Below are 24,830 nucleotides of genomic sequence, written 5' to 3' on the forward strand. Positions count from 1 at the left end.
AGCCTTCATTTAACAACAATGAAATCTCAAACTCTTCCCAATGTAAATCAAGTGTAAACTAGTGTGGCAATGTCTGCTTGAAACAACATCAAAAGTGTGAACTTTTCCCATTCATCTCAGTGGGCTGTTGACTTAAATGTCAAAATTAACCATTTCACTGCTGATCAGAGCATGCAAGGAGAGGTTAGCATAATATAAAGATCTATACTATGTAATATGAATGACATCTATTTTGGTATCAGTCATGGATAGAACTTGACCTTGTGGATTTTTGGATTATTTTATGAAGTTCTTGTTAACTGTGACGCAAGTCCTCTTACAGGGCTAGAATACTGAGTAGAGACTTGAAAAACAAGTTCAGTTGAGTGGATATGTAGGCTGTTCAGCAAGAGGAATTTAACATCTGAAACTAAGATGGCCTTAAAACCTTGACTAAAAGTCAAGTAATGTAAAAGATGGCATGACTTAAGATAACCAACAGTAGAGCCATAACATCAGAATTCTTTGAATCCACTCTAGGAAGGAAAATGAGGATTCTATCAAATTCAAAGAAAACTGTCAATCAGTGGCTATAACTATTGTTGTGGACCATATAACTGAATACAGTATTATAGGTTCTCTATCTGCTCCATGTGACTGACTGATTCCTGCAGGTGGCTAATGTGAAAATTAAAGTAGGCAATACCTGGGACATCAGAGGTTGCTGTGACCAAGGTGGATTCAGGTTGCTTGAGTGCTAAGCAGGCCTGCAGGAAATCCCCAAACATCCTACCTTAAACCTCACCATCCAACCTAAGAAATATTGTGCCTGACCACTGGAACCCCAGAAGATGCCCTATAGCTCTATATCTTCCTCTCTGAATACAAAAGCACTGAAAAAAGAGGTCTGCCCCCCCTTCCAGAAACAAAATGGTGGCTGAGCCTGATGGGACAGAGCTGATGGCTGTACTACAACAGATGGCTACAGATACTGTTGAAATTTAATCAACAGTTCCCACCTTATAGACCACCATGACTGGGATTTGGAGTGCACTACAGACTCTTTCCAGATGGATGGTGAATCAGAATACAGAATTTCTGAAGTGGAAGATGATCTCAAAGAGGACAAAGTACATGTTACGAAGAACTAATTATATCAAGACTATTCAGACCAAACTGCTTAAGCTAGAAAACCATTCACAATGATGTAATATCAGGATTTGGGAATTATCTGAGGGAATAGAGAAAGGTAAACCCTTTGAATTCATCCCTATACTAAGTTGTTGAATCTGCTGCTAGATGTCCACTTAGATATGGAATGGGCACACTTGACCCTTTTTCCTAAACCAGCTCCTGGAGGTTAGCCTCGAGCACTGACTCTGAAGTTCCTGAAATATACAATGAAGGAGCATATATTGCGGAAGTCCAGAGGGGGGGAAAAGGTTATGGGTAGAACCAACAATTAAAATACTGCTTCCTCCCCACCCAAGATTATGCCTGTGCTGTGATTACAATGAAGGCAGCTTTTAATCAAGTGAAACAATTGGGCAAGAAGATGGACTCAAAGTATTTTATTAACTACGCAACAGTGCTCCATATTAAGAATGGCAAGACAATAATATTATCATTCAGTTTACCTCAGGAAGCAGAAAAGTACCTCAATCTGCAAACTCCTCCCTGCAAGAGATGACATCCTAATGTAGGGGTGGTCAAACTACGGCCCGCGGGCTGGATCCGGCCAGTCAGGGCTTTGGATCCAGCCCTCGGGACTCCCACCCCTGTGGCGTCGCAGGCCCCACGCCAGTGCTAGAGGTGGCTGGCACCACATCCCTACGACCCTTGGCAGGGGGTGGGCGCAGAGGGCTCCGCACGCTGCCTTGCCTACAGGCACCACTCCCTGCAGCTCCCATTGGCCGGGAACGGGGAACCACAGCCAATGGGAGCTTCAGGGGAGGTACCCCCAGCCGAGGGCAGTGTGCGGAGCCCTCTGCCTCCCACTCCCCCAGGGGCTTCAGGGATGTGGTGCCGGCCGCTCCCAGGAGCAGCAGGGTGTGGGGCCAGGGCAGGCAGGGAGCCTGTCTTAGCCCCACTGCCACCCCAGAGCCACTCCAGGTAAGTGGCGCCAGGCCAGAGCCTGCACCCCCAAAACTCTCCTGCACCCCGCACCCCAGACCCCAACCCCTTGCCCTGAGCCCCCTCTTCACCCTCCCCAGGGGTGAAAGTAAAACTGAAAACTTACCAGTATGGGGGCTCTGTCCCCTATGAAAGGGGTGGGGCCTCAGGCAGAAGGGGCAGGGCTGGAGGGTGGGGTCAGCATCCCCCAGCCAGCCCTTCCAGGCTGTCTGGTCTGCACCGCCCGGGGCTCCAGCAGCAATTTAAAGGGCCTGGGGCTCTGGCCGCTGCTGCCGCTACAGTAACAGCAGCCGGAGCCCCGGGACCTTTTAAATTGCCAGCCTGGGGGCAGTTGCTCCTTTTGCCTCTCCCCCCTGCTGTTGGCAGACTTGGGGGGGCAAAAGAGGCAGCCATGATAAAGTGCTGCCGCAGCAGTGGTTTAAGCAGGGTCCTTTGCCACGACCCAGCAGGGCCACTGACGGGGCACAAAAGCAGCAGCGCTTTAAGCAGGGTACTTCAAGCACTGCCACGGCAGCGCTTTAAAGTAAGACAGTAGGGGTCGCTACCGGCAGCCACTTTTTACCGGTACGCTGTACCGGCCCCCACTGACTTACTTTCACCCCAACCCCCTGCCCTGAGCCCCCTTGTACACTCCGTACTTGTACACTCCAGCGCTGCCACCCCTTGCCCGGAGCCCCTTCCTGCACCCCCTCCCACACCTCACACTTTCTTCATTCCGCAGCCCCAACCCCCTCCCCCAGCCATGCATTCATGGCCCTGCATTCAGTTTCCCCACCCAGATGTGGCCCTCAGGCCAAAAAGTTTGCCCACCCTGTCCTAGGGGATAATTCAAGCATATGGGATTTATGTATTGCTCTCTAAGATTTCATATTGCTGCTCTAAACAAGTTGATAGGCTCCTCTTGATATTGATATGTTAGTACCTCCTTAAAGGGTCACTATGAATGTACTTCCTATTGCCTTAACTCATGGGAAAGGAGCATCAATGTAAAATCTACCACTGCTTTATTAGATGGTGCTTCCTTATGGACTAGTGTATCAAGGTTCTGTTGATAATAGGTGATTGCTTTAGTAGTACTATTTGGGGCCCTAGGGACTGAGGATCTCCAAGTTTTACTTGATCTAGGTGCCCTCTCTGGGTGTTGTATTTTTTTTTTTTAAACTGATTCTTCTTGATTGTATGGTACTAATGAATATTTCTCTGTCCATTATGTTTTCCATTAGTTAATTCCTTCTTCTGCCCCCCACACCCATGTTACCCTTCCATGCTGGGAATTTTCTTCCCACCCTGAAGAACATGTATTGGGAAGTGACACCCTGCCCCGGATTATATAACTTTTGCTGCTTGCATATGCAAGAACTGTATGCTGTTGAGGAAAATTAGCAGTTTCTCATTTATTCACAAAGCGACTTTATATTTTTATCTGGTATATTTTAACAATGATGGCTCTGATAATTGTTTCCTCAGGTATAAGGGGGTTTAATAACCCTATTAAAAGAGAGATGTATATTCAATACTTAAACAAAGAAAAGGTTGACATGGCCATGCTTCAGGAGGCACAGTTGACAGAACTTAAAGCTTCTAAATTTAACAGATTGGGTAGGCCTCTCACTTGCCAATTGCTTTGATTCTTAATCAAGGGTTGTTGCTATACTAATACATAACATTGAATGTTAATATTCTGAGCACAAGGTCTGACGGTGAGGACAGATTTACTCTCATCGAGGCTGATATTGGCAGTTCTGTAATCCTCTTTGCCAATCTGTACAGGCCAAACCAGGATGATCCCAAATCTTTCATCACTTTTTTGAGTATCAATGCCATGGACCATAAAGATATGATTCTGTCACAGAGCTCACAGGTTCTGTGACTTTTATGAACCTCTGTGACTTCTTTGGCTTCAGCCTGCTGCCGCGTCAGGCCTGGACCAGCTGTCAGCCCCCGTCCAGAAGCAGTGGCTGGGGGCCAGTGGTTAGCCTGCAATGGGCTCCCCCCCACCCCTGGGTATTTTTAGTAAAAGTCACAGGCAATAGACAAAAATTCAGACTCTTAACCTGTCTGTGACTTTTACTAAAAATACCCATGACCAAAATTTAATCATAACCATCATCCTATTATAGCTGAAGACTTTAATGAAACTCTAGACCAGGGATCTCAAACTCTAATCACAACGAGGGCCACATGAGGACTAATACATTGGCCTGAGGGCCACATCACTGAAACCTTTTCATACAACGGTACAAAAATATAGTCAAAAATGAAAAAAATGAAGAGTAATATAGTATGCTATTAAAAGTCAATGTATTAGCTTTTTTAAAACTGTAATGCGAAGAGGGGTTTTAATAAAATATAAACACCTATAACTATTCCTTATGTGGTCAGTAACACTGATGATGATCTACACTAACAGTCTATCAACATAGCTGTATTGGCAGTAACTTTTTAAAGTAACTATTCATATAAAATATGTTGCCACTTTTAACAAACATTCTTCCCAACTACTCCAAGCAAAGAATCATACATGCTGAACTTCATACCTCAGACTGCTCATCTAGTCCATGAGGCCACACCCCCTGCCCTGCCTCTTCCCACCCCTTCCCCAGCCCCATTCCAACCCCTTTCCCAAAGTGGGAAAGGAGGCCACACCTCCCTGCCCCTATTCCAGGGGTGAAAGTAAGTTAGAGGACTTACCGGTACACCAGAGTCCTGAGCAGGGGACGTGGCCTCAACCGGAAGAGGCGTGGCCTCAACCGGAAGAGGCAGGGCCTTAAATCCCTAGGCCCTTTAAATCTTGATTTAAAGGGCCAGGGTTCCAGCTGCGGTAGTGGTGGCTGGGAGTCCAGGGCCCTTTAAATCACCCCTGAGCTACCAGCTGCAGAGGCGGCTAGGAGCCCCAGGGCTCGGGGGCGATTTAAAGGGCCCAGGGCTCCAGCTACTGCTACCGCAGTGGAGCGCCAGGCCCTCTAAATCACTGAGGAGCCCTGGGGGCTCCAGGCTGCCACTGCTACCCTGGGGCTCTGGCAGAGCTTTAAAGGGCCTGGGGCTCCATTGTAGTAGCAGCTGCTAGAGCCCCGAGCCCTTTAAATCCCTGCCTGAGCCTGGGGTAGGGGTGGGGGGGCTCTGGCAGGGATTTAAAGGGCCCCAGGGCTCCATCCGATGCTACCGACCCGGCCCTTTAAATCCACTCGGGAGCCCCGCCTCCGCTACCCCAGAGCTTTGGCAGCAGGGCTCTGGCGGGGATTTAAAGGGCCCTGGGGAGGCAGTGGCAGTTGGAGCTCCAGGGCCCTTTAAATCCTCACCTGAGCCCCGCCGCCGCTGCTACCCCAGGGCTTCGGCAGCAGGGCAGGTGGAGAGTTAAAGGGCCGGGGCGGTAGCAGCGGCTGGAGCTCCGGGGCCCTTTAAATCCCCGCCGCAGCCCCGCCACCACTACCCCAGGGCTTTAAATTGCCTTCTGGGAAAGCTGGTCCCAGTATGGGGCACCAGCTCTTACTGGTACGCTGTACTGGGCGTACCAGCTTACTTTCACCTCTGCCCTACTCCACCCCCTTCCCCAAATCCCCGCCCTGGCCCCGCCTCTTCTCAGCCACCTCCCCTCCCCCCCAGAAAGTTCTAAATGCCGGGAGGTAGGTGGAGGAGCAGGGATGCAGCGCGGCCCGCATGTTTGAGACCCCTGCTCTAGACCCAGTCCTTGATCTTCTCTATCTCCACATAAAAATACCAATACTTACCAGGTACTTAATACATGGCTGATTTAGATTTACGAGCTATGTGGAAATTAGGTAACCTACAGTGGAAGACTCTAGTTTGTGGGGGGGGGGTTTGTTTTTTTTTTCTGCAGCTCATTCAACATATTCAAGATTGGACTATTTCTTCATGTCACAAGACTTGGTCAATTTTGTTACTGACTGTGGCATTGGTACTTTTGTTATATCTGACCACGCTCCTATGCATGTGTCTGTTAAGCCTTCAGGGTACACACCCGAAATAAAATGTGGAAATTAAAAACCTGTCTGTTTTTTGATACATTTGTTGTTTCTATCCAGCAGAAACTAGAACTTTCTTAAAACAAATGCTCCCACTGCTTCATCAGGTGCCACATTTGGGGAAGACTTTAAAACCTTCATCAGAGATCATTTCTCTTTGTTACCTTTAAAAAGAAATGGAGAGAACAGAACATTGATACTCTTGCAAAGGAAATCCAGGCGTTGGGTGTAGACGATGCTTCTGCTCCCGCCCCAGAGAAACTCAGAACCCTTATCAATCTAAGATCTGAAATCAACAAACTTCTGTCCCAAAAGGATGAGGTTGCTTTATTCTGTTTGAAGCAAACCTTCTGGGAATCTGAGAGAGTTGGCAAGCTTTTGACATACAAACTTAAGCAAAAGGCTAACAAAATAAGATTTCTACTGTTTGTGATAGTAGCAATAAATTAATATCTGACTGGGATGTATATAAATTTAAATAGTTTTATTCATAACTATATTTAGCTGAAGAGGGAATCAATAACGATGCCGTAGATTGTCACAAATTTGCCTTTCAGAAGAAATTTTTAGATATCCCTCTAGAAATAGTAGCACTCTCTCAGCGTATAAGAGAAATTAAGGTCAGAAAGACTCTTGGTGCAGATGAGTTCTCAATTGAATTTTTCAAAAAGCTCTCTGAAACTCTAACACCTACATCGCTGAACACGTTCAGTGAGGCCAAGAATGAGCATACTCTCCCATCTGCTCTAAGAAGTTATAACTACACTTATACCTAAATCTAGCAGAGACTTTATCCTACATAGTAATTACTACATAGTACTGTTTCTTTAATCAATTGTGATGGAAAGACTTTAGCTAAAGCTTCCTCTATGCGACCGGATGAAGTTCTCATATGTTATACACATAAATCAGGTTGGTTTCCTTCATAATAGACATGGCTCAGATAATTTGCACCAGTTGATGATATTGCCTCTTTGAGAGATTATAAACTCTAAAGAACCTTTAGCTGTTTGTTCTTTAGATGTGCAAAAGATCTTAGTGCCAGGGTGTGTGGTCATTTTTCACATGTTAGCAGAACTTGGATCTGGTAAACCACTTACTGATTGGAGTAAGCTTTTATATTCAACCTGATTTCGGGAGTAGTTACCACAGGTGGTATTTCCACCCCATCTCTGTTACAGAGAGGGATGAGGCTGAGATTGAGCTTTCTAGATAAATGTTGGATTTTTCATGAAAAAAAATTGAGCAACCTTTTTCTGTACTGTTAGTACTAAAACCTCTTACTTAGAGAAGAGGAAAATGACTGAATTATGCTTCAGGTTTAACTTCAAACATCTAACATGAGAAATAATCTTATAAATGACCCAGCTCTTCCCACAGAAGCGCCCATGCAGATGTGCTCATGCCCAGTACAGTCATTGGGAACTGTGGCCTTGAATTAGATCATATCCCTGTGACATACCAGGGAACAATCAGATTAGTGGGAGACTGTCACCCCCGCCCTATAACGTGGGGTGCCCTTTACAGTGTCTTGCTGCTGTAGCCTCCAACCTGGCCTGCTCACAAACAGCCTCCCACATCTAAGTCACTCCCACCTCTGTGTGTGTGTGCGCGCGTTCTCATACCAGCCTGGGCTTGTACCAGCCTTCATTACGCTGCAGGGTGACCCCAAAATACCCTTAGTTCCAGATCTTCCCCCCAGAAATGTATGTCCTGTACTGCCCAGCCGTCTCCTGGACAGGACAAATATATTAAGTCACTTATTACTTTATGGGAATAACATGCTAGTTTCTTTTAAATAGTTACCCAAACACTCCAATTTAAACACACTGGATTTGATAAAACAGTAAAACAAGATTAATTACAAAGTTTTTACATGAAGATAAGTAATGTCATAAATGTCAAAAACTGTTACAAGAAAAATAAGGATAAAACATTTACTAATGCCTAAATCCACAAACTATATTAGATTCAAGGAAAACTTCTCACTACATGCTCCAGCAGATTACTGGACACCCCTTTCCCCAACCCGGAGTTCACTGGCTGTTTTCGTTTGTTGTTTTAGGTGCTGTGCAGAGACAGACAGGGAGAGAAAGAGAGAGAGGAGGGGTATCTTGGGGGTGTCTGCCCCTCTTTATAGTTCTGTCCACTGCTTTGAGAAGCATTTCCAGCTGGGAGCAAGGCAACAGGCTGCCTGGTAAGGAGAGGAAACACCATGCTGTTTTTTCTGCTGTTTTTTTTTTTTTTCTCTGTCCCCTGCCTTGCCAAAGAATGGCCACTTAGCAGGTAATGATCTCAATCTTGTTGACACCTGGAGGGGGCATCAGCTTGCCCTTTGTCTGGTTTAGCCATTCCCCAGATTTATCTGGGAAAAATATACTTCAGTTATAATTTCAGATGTTTATAACTTTACATATAATTTTGTCATGCTGTTGATCAGCAAGTTGTGTTTTTTAATGATACCTCACAAAGCATACGTCTGTACAAACATTATTACAATAGTGTGTGGGGTCTGAACATGAGTATATTCTGTCATAGTCCCTAAATAATTGAGGCAGTGACATATAGACAACATACCCTGTCAGCCAGTGGTTAGCATCAATTCCTGATTACTTAGTCATACATGTGTACATTTTTGGAAAATGTATAAATGCCCGAAACACAGTATAATGTAACATATTGCCAGTCAGTATACATTGGTCAATCCTATCCTCATTACCACGTCCAAATGTGAACTAAGCAGCTGTAATCAAATGTTCCATAAAATACTTGCCAGACACTTAGACATGACCGATTTTTTTAAACCTGTCACTTATGACATACTGTAGCAATTATTTTACACCAGCGCCATGCTGAATATTCAGAATGGATGGAGATTGAAATAAAGGAAGACACCGCATTATCCATACATAACACAGTAAAAAACCTCACCTATACAGTATGTAAAACACAAGAGTCAGTCTCTGTAACAAGGGTCATCAAAACACATGCTTTAGGGTATAGCTGGAATGCTGTCGGACTTTGGAAATATTATCTCACATTCTAGTGAGTTGCCTAGATGCTTTACAATGGAACCTTTTGTATTTACAATATCATTGCAGGCTTATAATTTTGTTTAAATCAAACATCAAAAGATGGCTTTAAAGCATGATATTTATACCCATTTTAGAGGTAGGGTTTGATCATGCCAGGTGTTGCGTAACCTGAATTGACTTCCAAGTGACCACCAGCTCACATGATGAGGTTTGAATTTCACTTTTCAAAGCTTATACAGTGTGTCCGTAGCAAGACCTGAGTCCTAGTCCCCAGTCTCTCTTAAATACTAACACAGTTTGCACGGGAGGCAAATAATAGACTTGATTGCCAGTGTCTGACTGGGTGGGGCACTAATTCTCTAAACACACAGGACTATCTGAATAGCACATGTGGAAATGGATGAGTCTCTTTCCTTCTTTAGGGCCTGTTATGCCTTGATGTTACAGTTGTAGATTGCAGTGGTGCAAAGATGGGTAGCAGAATGCTTCTCAAAGCTCCTGGGAATGGTGAATATTGGACAGTGATGGGTATGTCTTGTAGCTTTTTACATTTCCCCTTGATGTACATTTCCACAGCCTTGGATTCTGTCTCTGTACATACAACCAGTAGGCTTCACTGATCTCCATTATAATTTTTTACACATGCTGACTTGAATGGAATTACTCCTGATTCTCAACAGAATCAGGCCCAAAAGTTGAACTTGTACTAAAAGAGGATAATATTATGAACTTAAATACAGAAACAATATATATTGAATAAAATACTAATAGCACGAAAAGGCCTTTGAGGTTTGGTAATGGACTCCATGGAATCTTCACTGCAGCTCAGAGGGGACCAGCTAGATCTCAGCGAACACTAGCTGACTCACAATCTACTATGTTAAATAATTCTTCAGACATAGCTGTTTTTGTAGGCAGATTTCAGAGTAGCAGCCGTGTTAGTCTGTATTTGCAAAAAGAAAAGGAGTACTTGTGGCACCTTAGAGACTAACCAATTTATTTGAACATAAGCTTTCGTGAGCTACAGCTCACTTCATCGGACGCATTCAAGATGTTAGGGGGCTTATTCCTTCACCCACTTTCTTCCCTGGTCCTCCTCGCATGAACAGAGAGCAACACTACCCGAAGTCCAAAGGTGCAAACAATTAGATGTTTATTGGGGTGAACTTCCAGTTCCATGTTTCCAGTTTCCTTCCTTAGTGTCCCCCTTCCGAGCTCTGACACAACAAAGCCTTACACCTGTGTCCCTGTTCCCATTCCTGCCCTTAGCCAAACATGATTCCAATTTCCCCCCCCCCCCCACTGAATGCAGCCGATGAAGTGAGCTGTAGCTCACAAAAGCTTATGCTCAAATAAATTTGTTAGTCTCTAAGGTGCCACAAGTACTCCTTTTCTTTTTGTAGGCAGAGTGTGACATAAATTTACCATGTTATCCTGAGATAACGCAGTTACCATTATGTTGCACGGGATAACTAATTTTAGTGCATGGTATTTCTGTAGTACATGTGGCTAGTGTGCTCGAGTTTTTAAGTTTATATGTCTTTACACACAGGCAGTCTTTTTTAAAAAGGGTTGAAATGGTGCCAGATCCTGCTTTCGGTGAATGCTTGTGCATGGGAGCAAGGATAAAGCTCAGAGAATTTCTCCCCCTTGGATCCTGCATGGTCCCAGCGGGAACGCTGGAAGCTCTCATAACAGGGTGTACGTGGCTGCTTCATCCAAAAGGAGTAGATCAGCGCCTGCTATAAATAGCAGCATGCCTTCAAGTTGAGTGGAGGTTTGGCTACAGCCTCTGGCTGAAAAAAACTGAGATTCTTAGCACCATGGAACGTGTTCTGTTTCAGGGTACTGCTGCTCTAAGGGAAGGAAGAAAACAGGGCACTTTCAGCCTTGTCCTTTATTAGCACAGAAGGGCAGGATTTGGACCACACTACCTGTCCTGAAATACCAAAAAGCAAAAGCCTTTAAACTTTGCAATAGTACAGAGTTCCCTATTTGGACCCCAGTTCAGCAGAGTGCATGTACCTAACTCTATGTATATGAGGACCTGAAGTCAAAGGGACTGCTCGCATCCTTAAAGTCAGGTATTTGCTTAGTAGGGCTGGCTGGAAAACAAGAGTTCAGCCCCCTACAAAATTTAGAGGTTTTTAACATTTGTTTTGACTTCTCACGAGAGACGCAGATACCAGAGAATGGCCAGTCACTAGGTGGCTAGGGTATTCACTGGGGCTGTGAGAGACTCAGGTTCAAGTCTCCTATCTGCCTGATTTGGAGCCCAGACTCACAGCTGGGTCTTCCACAGACCAGAGCCCTGATCACTATGCTCTTGGCTATTCCGGGATGAGTTTCTCTCATGTTGACCAGAAATTCCATTCTTAACCTGACAACTTCCCAATTACTTTAATCAAAGCCAGTATGTTCCCATTAAGCACATTGGTTTCAATAGAAAAAAGCTGTCTTTTTTTTTTCTTTTAACCAGCTCTAGTGCTTAAGTACCTTGCTAAATTGAGGCATTAAGGAAAATAATCTAAAAAGAAATCAGGATTCAGCTGAGTATAACAAAACGCAATAAGGACCTGTGAAACAAATGACAGTGGAGGCTCTTCATCTACTTTTCCTTTAATCAGATATAATGGGATCTTTATCAACTCTGAGCACACCTTTTGCCTACCCACTTTCAAATAACTCCATTTGCATTGGGGGCTGGTGACCTGCACAAATGATTTACAACTAGCCTTTGGTTCTATATCTTCCTTGCTCTGGTTATGAGTTTCAATAAAGAAACGTTCCACTTGGTTGCTGTGCCTGAAGATTGAGGAATAGCCAAGAGAGGGGGTCGAACACATGCAAATATCATTGTATACTGTAACTGTCTACAGCAAAATTAGAAATGAATGCATAGACTTGGGTGCTTTATCCATTCAAAATAGAAGTTGAGATTAACCAGTTTTATTATTTTAGTGCTATAATGCGAAAAGTAAATCAGCATTAACTGTTCCTGTTTAAAGGGGGGGGAAACCTACTGCAGGCAAGGAACATCGACTATTTTGATGATTACAAACCAAAGGCAAAATAAGTCAGCAGGAGAGGTAAGAACAATGTAATCCATTCTTCAGACTTCCAGGAGTAACAGACTCAACACCAGACGCCCTTTCCATCTGTTTTGTTTGTATAAAGTGCCAGTGGGTGTTCCACAATCTTCAAAGAATATCTGGCGGAACTTCACCGTTCTATTGAAATAGAAACAGACTAGGGTGTGGGAATGGTCTAAGGTCTGAATCAATTTACATTTAAAGAGTGCTACAAGACTTTGCCATATACACTATGCTTGCATGGTGTGTTGCTGCAAACCCACATAACTTATTTTTGTGGCATACCATTTGGCTTTCTGTATAAAAGTTGAACTATAACATTAGCATAGATATTTGCAACTGTTACCTAAGAGACTTTCTGATGCCTGCCTCACTTCTGTGTGAAATTATTCTTGCATGGCATTTGTAATTGTTTCTGTCAGGAAAATGGAAACCTTGCAGATATTTAATAATGTGCCTTGGAGAGCATGTAACCTTGGCGATATGTGTAATGTACCTTTGGATAATGGAAATTCTGCAGATAGTTCCTAAAATACCGTGTGTGTGGTTTTTTGTTTTGTTTTGTTTTTGTTTTTTTTTACTCATGATAGCTAAAATCTTTCCAGAGGCAATGTTTGCCCTTGGCAAAACAAATTTTGTTACAATGTTTATAAACATCATAGGAAACAAGAAATCATTCAAAACTGTCATATGTCTGGCTATGAAACTTTCTGCCATTCACACATGACAGAAAGAGGTGCTTAGTTAATAACTTTTACATTACAGAAGTGTCTAAAAAGCACAATTTAGTCTAAATTCTTACATTTACATATCAAAATGGCATTTTTCTGAACCTATTTTTAAGAGATTTTTTTTCTCTTCAAATCTGTAATAAAACATACTTTAGAAATTTGGAAATAAAACAAGAGAAGAAAGCACACTGACTGGAATTTCCAAAGCGGACTAAGGGGTTTAGACCTGTTTGGAAATCCCTGCCTATATATTTTTATTTGACGGAAAATATACATAATCTTGTATCCAAGGCTATTTTGGGGTACATTACCATAAAGAATGTTCCTGTATTCTTATTTTCTTTATGAGTAAGGGGTAGAATTTTTGAGAGGGCATAAGCCCCAGTTTTAAAAGTGATTCTAGCACTTAGGCTCCCAAGTCTCATTGAAAGTCCTACATTTAGGTTTCTAACTCATTTAGGACTTTTTAAAAACTTCAAAACACTAAAATATGTACAACTAGAGTTGAATTTTGTAAGTGCACAATTACCTCACAGGGGAGAAGGCGTACAAAACAATCAAGGTAGGAAGGAAACCTTATAGAAAAATGTCTTTTGTCTGACTACCGGGAGCACTGGAATTACAGAGTTATTCTACAAACTGACCTCTTCCCTGACTTGTCCTTCAAAGAGCCCCTTTTTCCCCTGAAGCAGCAACATTTCTGGCTTCAGGGACACATGGTTAATCACTGGGGGGTCTCATCACAGAGCTCACTCATTTTTTGCAGCTTGTGCACACCCCAGCATTCCTGGTGGCTGGATCCACTCTTAGAGAAAGGGATGGATAATATTCAGAACAGGACACATTCTGATCAGCAGCAGCAGCACACTTTTCAGATGGCAACCAAATGCACACCTGATCCCTATTTACACAAAGGCCACTTTATTGCTCTGCTAGTGTGAAGGAGCCTAAAAGTGCCTACCAGAGTGATGTAAAGTGGTTTTAATGTAAACAGCCTGCTAGGTCTGTTAGGCTTACCAGCCTTATCAATGGCCCTTTTAAAAATGAAAACAAATACTATCCTGTTTCTACATAGCATCTTAGTACACTGGAGATGGATCTTAATCACATGATTCACCAGAAGCTGCACTGCTTGAAAAGTCCCATTCTCAAATTTCAGAGGTCAATTATTTAGCACTAGTTCTTTCCTCACTCTGAGGAACACCTGGTCTAGGTCCCTATATCTGGTCTACAATACGAGGGTAGGTCGAATTTATCTGTGTTAGGTCAATTTTGTAAGGAATGGGTCTACACAACCAACCCCGACCTAAAGGGCTCTTAAAATCGACTGCTGTTCTCCTCCCCGACGAGGGGAATAGTGATAAAACCGACCTTCCTGGGTCGACTTTGGAGTACTGTAGATGCAGCGCTGTGCAATTCGATGGTATTGGCCTCTGGAAGCTATCCCAGAGTGCTCCAATGTGATCACTCTGGACAGCACTTTCAGCTCTGATGCACTAGCCAGGTACAGAGGAAAAGCCCCAGGAACTTTTGAATTTCATTTCCTGTTTGGTCAGCACAGCGAGCTAAGCAGAACAGGTGACCGTGCAGTCCCAGAATTGCAAACGAGCTCCAACATGGAGTGAACAGGAGACACTGGATCTGATTGCTGCATGGAGAGAAGACACGGGATCTGATTGCTGTATGTGCAGGCAGAACTCTGATCCAGCAGACGAAATGCTGATATATATGCCAAAATCTCACAGGGCATGGTGGATAGAGGCTACAGCAGGGATACACAGCAGTGCTGCATGAAAATTAAGGAGCTCAGGCAAGTCTACGAAAAGACAAAGGAAGCAGATGGTTGCTTCAGGTCAGAGCCCCAGACATGCTGCTTCTATGATCAGCTGCATGACATTCTAGGGGCAGGGACCCTACCACTACCCTACCACAATTCAGGGAAGCCTGCAAGGTGGCAGCCTCACGCAACACGGGGGAGGATTTGGGGGATGAGGAGGAGGAGAATGTGCAGTAGGCAAGTGGAGAATCCATTCTCCCCGGCAGCCAGGACCTTTTCATCACCCTGGAGCCAATACCCTCCCAGGGCATATTGTTCCAGGACCCTGAAGGCAAAGAAGGCACCTCTGGTGAGTGCACATTTGTAACTACACTACAGGGATTAAAAGCAATTGTGTTTAATGTTTGATTTGCCCTGAACAAAATTGCAATGCATTCGCAGCCAGTACAGCTACTGGGAAAAGTCTGTTAATGTGTCTGGGGATGGAACGGGAATCCTCCAGGGAAATCTCCATGAAGCTCTTCTGGAGGTACTCTGAAAGCCTTTGCAGAAGGTTTCTGGGGCGGGTTGCCTTATTTCGTCCTCCGCAGTAGGACACTTTACCACGCCAAGCCAGTAGCAAGTAGTCTGGAATCATTGCAGCACAAAGCATGGCAGCAAGTGGTCCTGAGTTTTGGTCGCATTCATGCAACATTTGGTCTGTATCTTTCTGAGTCAGGCTCAGGAGAGTGATATCATGGTTGAAATAGGGGAATTTTTGTAATGGACCAGTAATCCGCTCCGTTTGGTGATCCCCAACACATTAGACCCCGGTCATGCTGTGCTGTTTGTGCTTGGCTAAAAGGGATCATCACAGAGAATAGCCATGTGGGGAGAAGGCGGGGGTGCTGCACATCCACCCCAAAACAGAAGCCCCTCCTTTTAAACGGCAAACCCAAACTGCATTGCTTGCTATGGGAAAGGAGGGTGCTGCAGTTTGAAACCATTCCCACATGTTATGAACATGGAAGAAGCCAACCTCATGTACCCTTTGGCTTACCATGGCTGCCTGGAAACTGAATTCTGTTGCCAGCCGTGTGTGATGTGTCACCATACCAGCAGGTGCTTAATCTAAAAGGCAAAATGAGACCTTGTACCTGAAACACATGTGCTGTCTGCAATGAATTGCTTGATTCACTGTGAAAGAGTCTCTCTTGTTCTCAGAAATGTATCTTCTTAAATTCTACTCTCCCTTCCCCTCCCCCGCAGCTGCAAATGTTTCTGTGCTCCCTGTATCAACTCCGTTCCTGAGATTATCGCAGATTAGAAGGTGAAAAAAAGCACACTCGTGATTACATGTTTTCAGAGCTCATGCAGTCCTCCCGCAGTGATAAGGCACAGCTGAATGCGTGGAGGCGTTGGGTGGCAGAGGCCAGGAAAACATTAAGTGAGCATGATCGGAACACACAGGAGGAATCACAGAATCATAGAATATCAGGGTTGGAAGGGACCTCAGGAGGTCATCTAGTCCAACTCCCTGCTCAAAGCAGGACCAATCCCCAATTAAAACATCCCAGCCAGGGCTTTGTCAAGCCTGACTTTAAAAACATCTAAGGAAGGAGATTCTACCACTTCCCTAGGTAACGCATTCCAGTGTTTCACCACCCTCCCAGTGAAAAAGTTTTTCCTAATATCCAACCTAAACCTCCCCCACTGCAACTTGAGACCATTACTCCTTGTCCTATCCTCTTCTACCACTGAGAATAGTCTAGAACCATCCTCTTTGGAACCACCTCTAAGGTAGTTAAAAGCAGCTATCAAATCCCCCCTCATTCTTCTCTTCTGCAGGCTAAACAATCCCAGTTCCCTCAGCCTCTCCTCATAAGTCATGTGTTCCAGACCCCTAATCATTTTTGTTGCCCTTCGCTGGACTCTCTCCAATTTATCCACATCCTTCTTGTAGTGCGGGGCCCAAAACTGGACACAGTACTCCAGATGAGGCCTCACCAATGTCGAATAGAGGGGAATGATCGCATCCCTCGATCTGCTGGCTATGCCCCTACTTATACATCCCAAAATGCCATTGGCCTTCAAGGCACACCTACAAGGGCACACTGTTGACTCATATCCAGCTTCTCATCCACTGTCACCCCTAGGTCCTTTTCTGCAGAACTGCTGCCTAGCCATTCGGTCCCTAGTCTGTAGTGGTGCATTGGGTTCTTCCATCCTAAGTGCAGGACTCTGCACTTATCCTTATTGAACCTCATCAGATTTCTTTTGGCCCAATCCTCCAATTTGTCTAGGTCCCTCTGTATCCTATCCCTGCCCTCCAGCGTATCTACCACTCCTCCCAGTTTAGTATCATCCGCAAATTTGCTGAGAGTGCAATCCACACCATCCTCCAGATCATTTATGAAGATATTGAACAAAACCGGCCCCAGGACCGACCCTTGGGGCACTCCACTTGATACCGGCTGCCAACAAGTCATTGATCATTACCCGTTGAGCCCGACAATCTAGCCAACTTTCTACTCACCTTATAGTGCATTCATCCAGCCCATACTTTAACTTGCTGACAAGAATACTGTGGGAGACCGTGTCAAAAGCTTTGCTAAAGTCAAGAAACAATACGTCCACTGCTTTCCCTTCATCCACAGAACCAATAATCTCATCATAGAAGGCGATTAGATTAGTCAGGCATGACCTTCCCTTGGTGAATCCATGCTGACTGTTCCTGATCACATTCCTCTCGTGTAAGTGCTTCAGGATTGATTCTTTGAGGACCTGCTCCATGATTTTTCCAGGGACTGAGGTGAGGCTGACTGGCCTGTAGTTCCCAGGATCCTCCTTCCTCCCTTTTTTAAAGACTGGCACTACATTAGCCTTTTTCCAGTCATCCGGGACTTCCCCCGTTCGCCACGAGTTTTCAAAGATAATGGCCAATGGCTCTGCAATCACAGCCGCCAATTCCTTTAGCACTCTCGGATGCAACGCGTCCGGCTCCATGGACTTGTGCATGTCCAGCTTTTCTAAATAGTCCCTAACCACCTCTTCTTCTTCCTCTAAATAGTCCCTAACCACCTCTTCCACCTGGCCACCTACTCCCCATGCTGTGATGCCCAGCGCAGCAGTCTGGGAGCTGACCTTGTTTGTGAAGACAGAGGCAAAAAAAGCATTGAGTACATTAGCTTTTTCCACATCCTCTGTCACTAGGTTGCCTCCCTCATTCAGTAAGGGGCCCACACTTTCCTTGGCTTTCTTCTTGTTGCCAACATTCCTGAAGAAACCCTTCTTGTTACTCTTGACATTTCTTGCTAGCTGCAGCTCCAGGTGTGATTTGGCCCTCCTGATTTCATTCCTACATGCCCGAGCAATATTTTTATACTCTTCCCTGGTCATTTGTCCAATCTTCCACTTGTAAGCTTCTTTTTTATGTTTAAGATCCGCAAGGATTTCACCGTTAAGCCAAGCTGGTCGCCTGCCATATTTACTATTCTTTCGACACATCAGGATGGTTTGTCCCTGTAACCTCAATAGGGATTCCTTGAAATACAGCCAGCTCTCCTGGACTCCTTTCCCCTTCATGTTATTCCCCCAGGGGATCCTACCCATCAGTTCCCTGAGGGAGTTGAAGTCTGCTTTCCTGAAGTCCAGTGTCCGTATTCTGCTGCTTACCTTTCTTCCCTGTGTCAGGATCCTGAACTCAACCAACTCATGGTCACTGCCTCCCAGATTCCCATCCACTTTTGCTTCCCCCACTAATTCTTCCCGGTTTGTGAGCAGCAGGTCAAGAAAAGCTCCCCCGATAGTTGGCTCCTCTAGCACTTGCACCAGGAAATTGTTCCCCTACGCTTTCCAAAAACTTCCTGGATTGTCTGTGCACCGCTGTAGTGATCTTCCCAGCAGATATCAGGAAGATTAAAGTCTCCCATGAGAACCAGGGCGTGTGATCTAGTAGCTTCTGCGAGTTGCCGGAAGAAAGCCTCATCCACCTCATCCCCCTGGTCCGGTGGTCTATAGCAGACTCCCACCACTACATCACTCTTGTTGCTCACGCTTCTGAACTTAATCCAGAGACGCTCAGGTTTTTCTGCAGTTTCGTACCGGAGCTCTGAACAGTCATACTGCTCCCTTACATACAGTGCTACTCCCCCACCTTTTCTGCCCTGCCTGTCCTTATAACCATCCGTGACAGTACTCCAGTCATGTGAGTTATCCCACCAAGTCTCTGTTATTCCAATCACGTCATAATTCCTTGACATCACCAGGACCTCCAGTTCTCCCTGCTTGTTTCCAAGGCTTTGTGCATTTTTATATAAGCACTTGAGATAACCTGCTGATCGCCTCTCATTCTCAGTATGAGGCAGGAGCCCTCCCTTCACAGACGTTCCTGCCTGTGCTTCCTCCCGGTATCCCGCTTTCACACTTACCTCAGGGCTTTGGTCTCCTTCCCCCGGTGAACCTAGTTTAAAGCCCTCCTCACTAGGTTAGCCAGCCTGCTCGCAAAGATGCTCTTCCCTCTCTTCATTAGGTGGAGCCCGTCTCTGCCCAGCACTGCTCCTTCATGGAACACCATCCCATGGTCAAAGAATCCAAAGCCTTCTCTCCGACACCACCTGCATAGCCATTTGTTGACTTCCATGTTTCGACGGTCCCTACCCCAGCCTTTTCCTTCCACGGGGAGGATGGACGAGAACACCACTTGCACCTCAAACTCTTTTATCCTTCTTCCCAGAGCCATGTAGTCCGCAGTGATCAGCTCAAGGTCATTCTTGGCAGTATCATTGGTGCCCACGTGGAGAAGCAGGAAGGGGTAGCAATCCGAGGGCTTGATGAGTCTCGGCAGTCTCTCCGTCACATCGCGAATCTTAGCCCCTGGCAAGCAGCAGACTTCTCTGTTTTCCCGGTCAGGGCGTCAGATAGATGACTCAGTCCAGGAGATGCTGAAGCTAATGGGGGAGCAAACTGACATGATGAGGCATCTGGTGGAGCTGTAGAAAAGGCAACTAGACTACAGATGACCACTGCAGCCATTGTGTAACCAGCTGCCCTCCTTGCCAAGTTCCATATCTTCCTCACCCAGATGCACAAAAACGCTGGGGGCATTTCAACATCCCCAACAGTAATTTTCTGGTCTGGGAAAGAACAGCCTGGAGTTCCGAAAAATGCGAGCATCATGCACCTTTCCTGGCCATCCCATGAGCCCTTGTGATCTACCAGTACTTGCAACACCCTTAAGAAGTACCCCTTGTGGTTTATGTACTGTTTGGCAAGGTGGTCTGGTGTCAAGATAGGGATATGCATTCTGTCTATCTCCCCACCACAATTAGGGAACCCCATTGCAGCAAAGCCATCCACTATGACCTGCACATTTCCAAGAGTCACTATCTTTGTTAGCAGAAGGTTATCGATTGCCCTGGCTACTTGGATCACAGCAGCACCCACAGTAGATTTGCCCCACTCCGAATTGATTCCTAACTGACCGGTAGCAGTCAGGCATTGCAAGCTTCCACAGGGCTATTGCCACTTGCTTCTCAGCTGTCAGGGCAGGTCTCATCTTGGTATTCCTGTGCTTCAGGGCAGGGGAAAGCAACTCACAAAGTTTCATGAAAGTGGCCTTACACAGGCAAAAGTTTTGCAGCCACTGGGAATCATCCCATACCCGCAACTCTATGTGGTCCCACCAGTCTGTGCTTGTTTGCCAGGCCCAGAATCGGCGTTCCACTATATCAACCAGCCCCACTGCCACCATGATAGCCCAATTGCCTCATCCTGTGCTTTCAAGAACGTCTGTGTCCATGTCCTCCTCACAGTCTTCCTCATGCTGGTGTTACCTAGCTAGGCTCCACATAAACTGCAGGATAATGCATGAGGTATTTACAAAGCTCACAAAAGCAGTGTGCAGCTGAGCAGACTCCATGCTTGCCATGATATGGCGTCTGCATGGAGAACCCAGGAAAAAAGGCATGAAACAATTGTTTGCTGTTGCTTTCAAGGAGGGAGGGAGGGGAGACTGATGACATGTACCCAAAATCACCCACAACAATGTTTTTGCCCCTTCAGGTATTGGGAGCTTAACCCAGAATTCCAGTGGGTAGCAGGGACTGTGGGGTAGCTACCCACAGTACACCACTCTGTGAGTTGATGCTAGCCACAGTATTGAGGACACACTCCATGACCTAATGCGCTTAGTGGGGACATGCACGATCGACTGTATAAAATCACTTACTAAAGATCAACTTCTATAAAATTGACCTAATTTCATAGTGTAGACATGCCTTTAGTTATCAACAAAAAAAACAGGCTTGGGAAATTGTTTCATTTGAATATCTATGTGAACATAGTGATAACACAGTCACACTTGATATTAAGGGTACATTTTGTAAATACTTTATAAAGGTTAACAAGTTAATAAAACATGTGCCCAAGAAACACTATGGTTTGTATAACATAGTCCTCATCTGGAGTAGTTTGTTAAAAAGGGTGTTAAGGCTAATTCCCCACTCTGACACTCCAAGTGCAGAAGGTGAGGGCCCACAAGGATTCTAAAACTTAATACTGGCCACTCCAGGCTTGTATTAAACTCCCAACGTTATCACTTTTCTCAGCCCTTGGCTTGGTAGATGCTGCCACCACCCAAGTACAGAACCCCTTTGAGAGACCAGGAAGGTGCACTTGAGAATTCCTTCCTGTGGGGTACCCTCAAGCCCTTTCACACCTGCTCCGGGGAAGAGCTGAGAAAAAAAAATAAAGGAAATTAGCTGTTGCTAGCAGCTAATTAAACAACATGTGCACAAACCTCTTAGGACACAGAAATCTAAGCCTGTTCTTTTAAAAGATCAATTTTATTAAAAAGGAGAAAAAAGAAAAATACATCTGGAAACCGAGGCTATTGCTAGATTTTAAAAGAATAACTACAAGGATTAAGCATCAAGAATAGCTTTCTTGAGGTCCTGCTTAAAGGTTACAAGCAAAACAAAAGCACCTGGGGGTTAGCACAGAAGAGTCTACAAGCCATAAAGAAATAAAAAGAGAGAAACCTAATTACATCGTCCTAGACATTTTGTGATCTACTTACATAACTGAGGCTTGAAATGAATAGTTTCTTAGTATGATACTGAGGATTTTCCATACCTGGCCCTGAGCTTCTTACAGCATAGTTCTTCCCTGTCTGCCTCTCCCTGGAGAACAACAGACAGACAAAAGGGGAGTTGTTTTTCATTTTTTAAAAGTTCTAGCCTTCCCATTGGCTCTTTTGGCTCAATTCCTTTTACTTACGCATAGCAGTAAGACTTTTTAACCCTTTACAGGTAGAACAATTAGAGAACAGCTACTAAGAGGGATTTTATAGCTACTGGGTATCCATAAAAGGGAGCTACTCCCTAACCCTTCATTTATCACAAAGGGATTATCATGATATGATCGGAATACTTAGGGGAGAATTAAAAATCAGTGACTATTAATCACTTATCAATAAAGACATGTCTTAATTGTGCTTTTTTTCTAGATATCTCATTAGGCCTGGAGAAGACAGTTAAGACACAAAATAGAAGAGTGTCTAAGCCTTTACGCACTTCTAGATCTGATCCCATGCTAAAGTTAACACTCACATTTTCTCCTCAGCATTTTTTATTTTGAGTGCTTGTACTTCCAGCTTTCTGGCAGGACAGGAAACACAAAAATACTGAGGGAAGGGAGGAGTCTCATTTGAATAGGACCCGTGTGAATGTCTAAGTGTCTGATCTTTTGAGATCTTAATTGGATTGATCCTGAACTCCTGACCTAATACTTGGCAAACATTAGATGATCTACTGCCTTTCCTCTATTGCAAAGCTGGTGAAGCTGCTTTTAACAAAACAAAAATAAATGCCATCCTTTTTTAAGGGGTAATGGAGACAATACTGAGGACTGAAAGTCTTTGTACGGCACCTAGCACCAGGGGTCCTGGTCTGTGATTATGGTTCCTAGGTGCTACAGCAATACAACTGAGCCCCTTATTTGTCCTCAGAACTGGTAAGCTTCCCTCTTCTGGGTCTGATACAAAGATGGTTGAAGTAAATGAGAAGTGACTTCAAAAGCTTTGGGTCAGGACCTGTGCCCTATCAGCCTTCCTTAACCTTGTTTGGAATATTCATTTGCTGTCTGGTCTGTTAGCTAAGCCTGCCAATAAAGGGGCCAGTTGTTATGGTTTGTGATGGGGTGAGGATAGCTGTCCACTAAGTCTTGAATAAGATTAAACCTGATTTAGCAAGGACCTTTCCCAAATCTCACTGAAGTCATTAGGACCCTTTCCACTGACTTCTCTGGGCTTTGCATCAGACCTGTAGTTTAACATCTGTTAGACTGTCAAAAAACACCTTCAGTCATTACCATTCTAGGACTGGTGACTCACTTTTTCAAACAGTGATTCCTTTGTCGTTCTTGTGCATTACTAATGCTGGGGCTCACCCAGTATCTCTCTGAATATCAACAGGTTAATACATTTCTTTTATAAAAAAAAAAAAAAAAAAAAAGGGAAAAAAAAGCTTTTTTTTCTGCCTGCAAATAGAGATTGTCTGTCAGAGGCAGCTGGCCCTTTAAAAGGATTTGGGCTCAGCCTTACCTTTGATCAAATACCACCTAGCTGAGATTGATTAAAAGCTGATGGATTCTTGGGTCATGGGGGAGAAAAGAGATGTGTGGGGAAAGGCCCCTGAAGAGGCCCACAACATAGGTTAGGGAAAATGAATGGATTTCTACATAGACTTTCTATTGAGCTATTTTATCGGGTCTTTCCAGGCCCTTCCTCCAGGGCACCGTTTATTTTTAGACACAATGGAGCACTGGTCCTTCCTGGGCTGACAAACAGGTCTGCAGCCTACACCATGCTGACACAGGGAGTGGAAAGGGCTTTCATAAATTAAAAACAAATATGCCAGCCTCTGCTAAAATGTGAATGTGCACCTCTGGTAATAATCTGATTTTACTTCACTCCTATTATCTTGTTACAAAGGTAATCTCTGCCACCCTTGCAACTTCACTTGCTAGAGGTTGGAAATGAGATTTTAGAGCAGAAAGCATCCATCAGCCTTCATAAATAAGGTAAAATGGTGGATGACATAGTGCTATAGAAATATTGTATGTGGTGTATAGAGATTGGGAACAAAATTCCAATTCCTTGGTATTTTTAGCTTAACTGTCTTAATTGGGTGAAAGTTTCCATAATAGACTTTTTTCTAATTACTTTCCTGAATAACTTGAGTAGGGATGAGAGCAGATGCCTAAACCTGAAATGGCTGTGAACCCAAAACTACTTGTGTTTGCTAAAGCTGTCCAAGCCATTTTCAGTGAGCAGTTAGTTCATCAATCATAAGAACATTACATGTCAGTGTTAGATGTCAGGGATTCTTGTGTGTACTTTGGGTTTTAAATTGGGTCAGTTACTGTTTTTTAACTGATTCCTCAACTCTCGTTGCAGTCTACTTCTAAGTCTAGCTATACTTTTTGACTTAAGTGGTTGACAAAACAAGTACCCAATTATCTGGTCTGGATATGAAGGAAATATTCCCAGTAGGGCTCTTGAAAAAGGTGACAAGTTTTTCACCCCCCACACCTGCCCCCCCAAAAGGGAGTTATTTTGAAATACAGCTTTGGTTTTAAGTTACCCAATAACCCTCAAACCCTTTATCCTACTTAATTTAAGCCAGTAAATATGAGTACGTGGCTGATATCTAAAAGCTCACCATTCAGGTATATGCAAAAAGAAAAGGAGTACTTGTGGCACCTTAGAGACTAACAAATTTATTTGAGCACAAGCTTTCGTGAGCTACAGCTCACTTCGTCGGATGCATTCAGTGGAAAATACAGTGGGGAGATTTATATACATAGAGAACATGAAACAATGGGTGTTACCATACGCACTGTAACGAGAGTGATCACTTAAGGTGAGCTATTACAGGCAGGAGAGCTGGGGGGGAAGGGGGAACCTTTTGTAGTGATAATCAAGATGGGCCATTTCCAGCAGTTGACAAGAAAGTCTGAGGAGCAGTGCGGGGTGGGGGTGGGGGAATAAACATGGGGAAATAGTTTTACTTTGTGTAATGACCCATCCACTCCCAGTCTTTATGGATCTTGGGTAGCAG

Source organism: Lepidochelys kempii, chromosome 8 (genome assembly GCF_965140285.1).
Source record: "Lepidochelys kempii isolate rLepKem1 chromosome 8, rLepKem1.hap1, whole genome shotgun sequence".
NCBI lineage: Eukaryota > Metazoa > Chordata > Testudines > Cheloniidae > Lepidochelys > Lepidochelys kempii.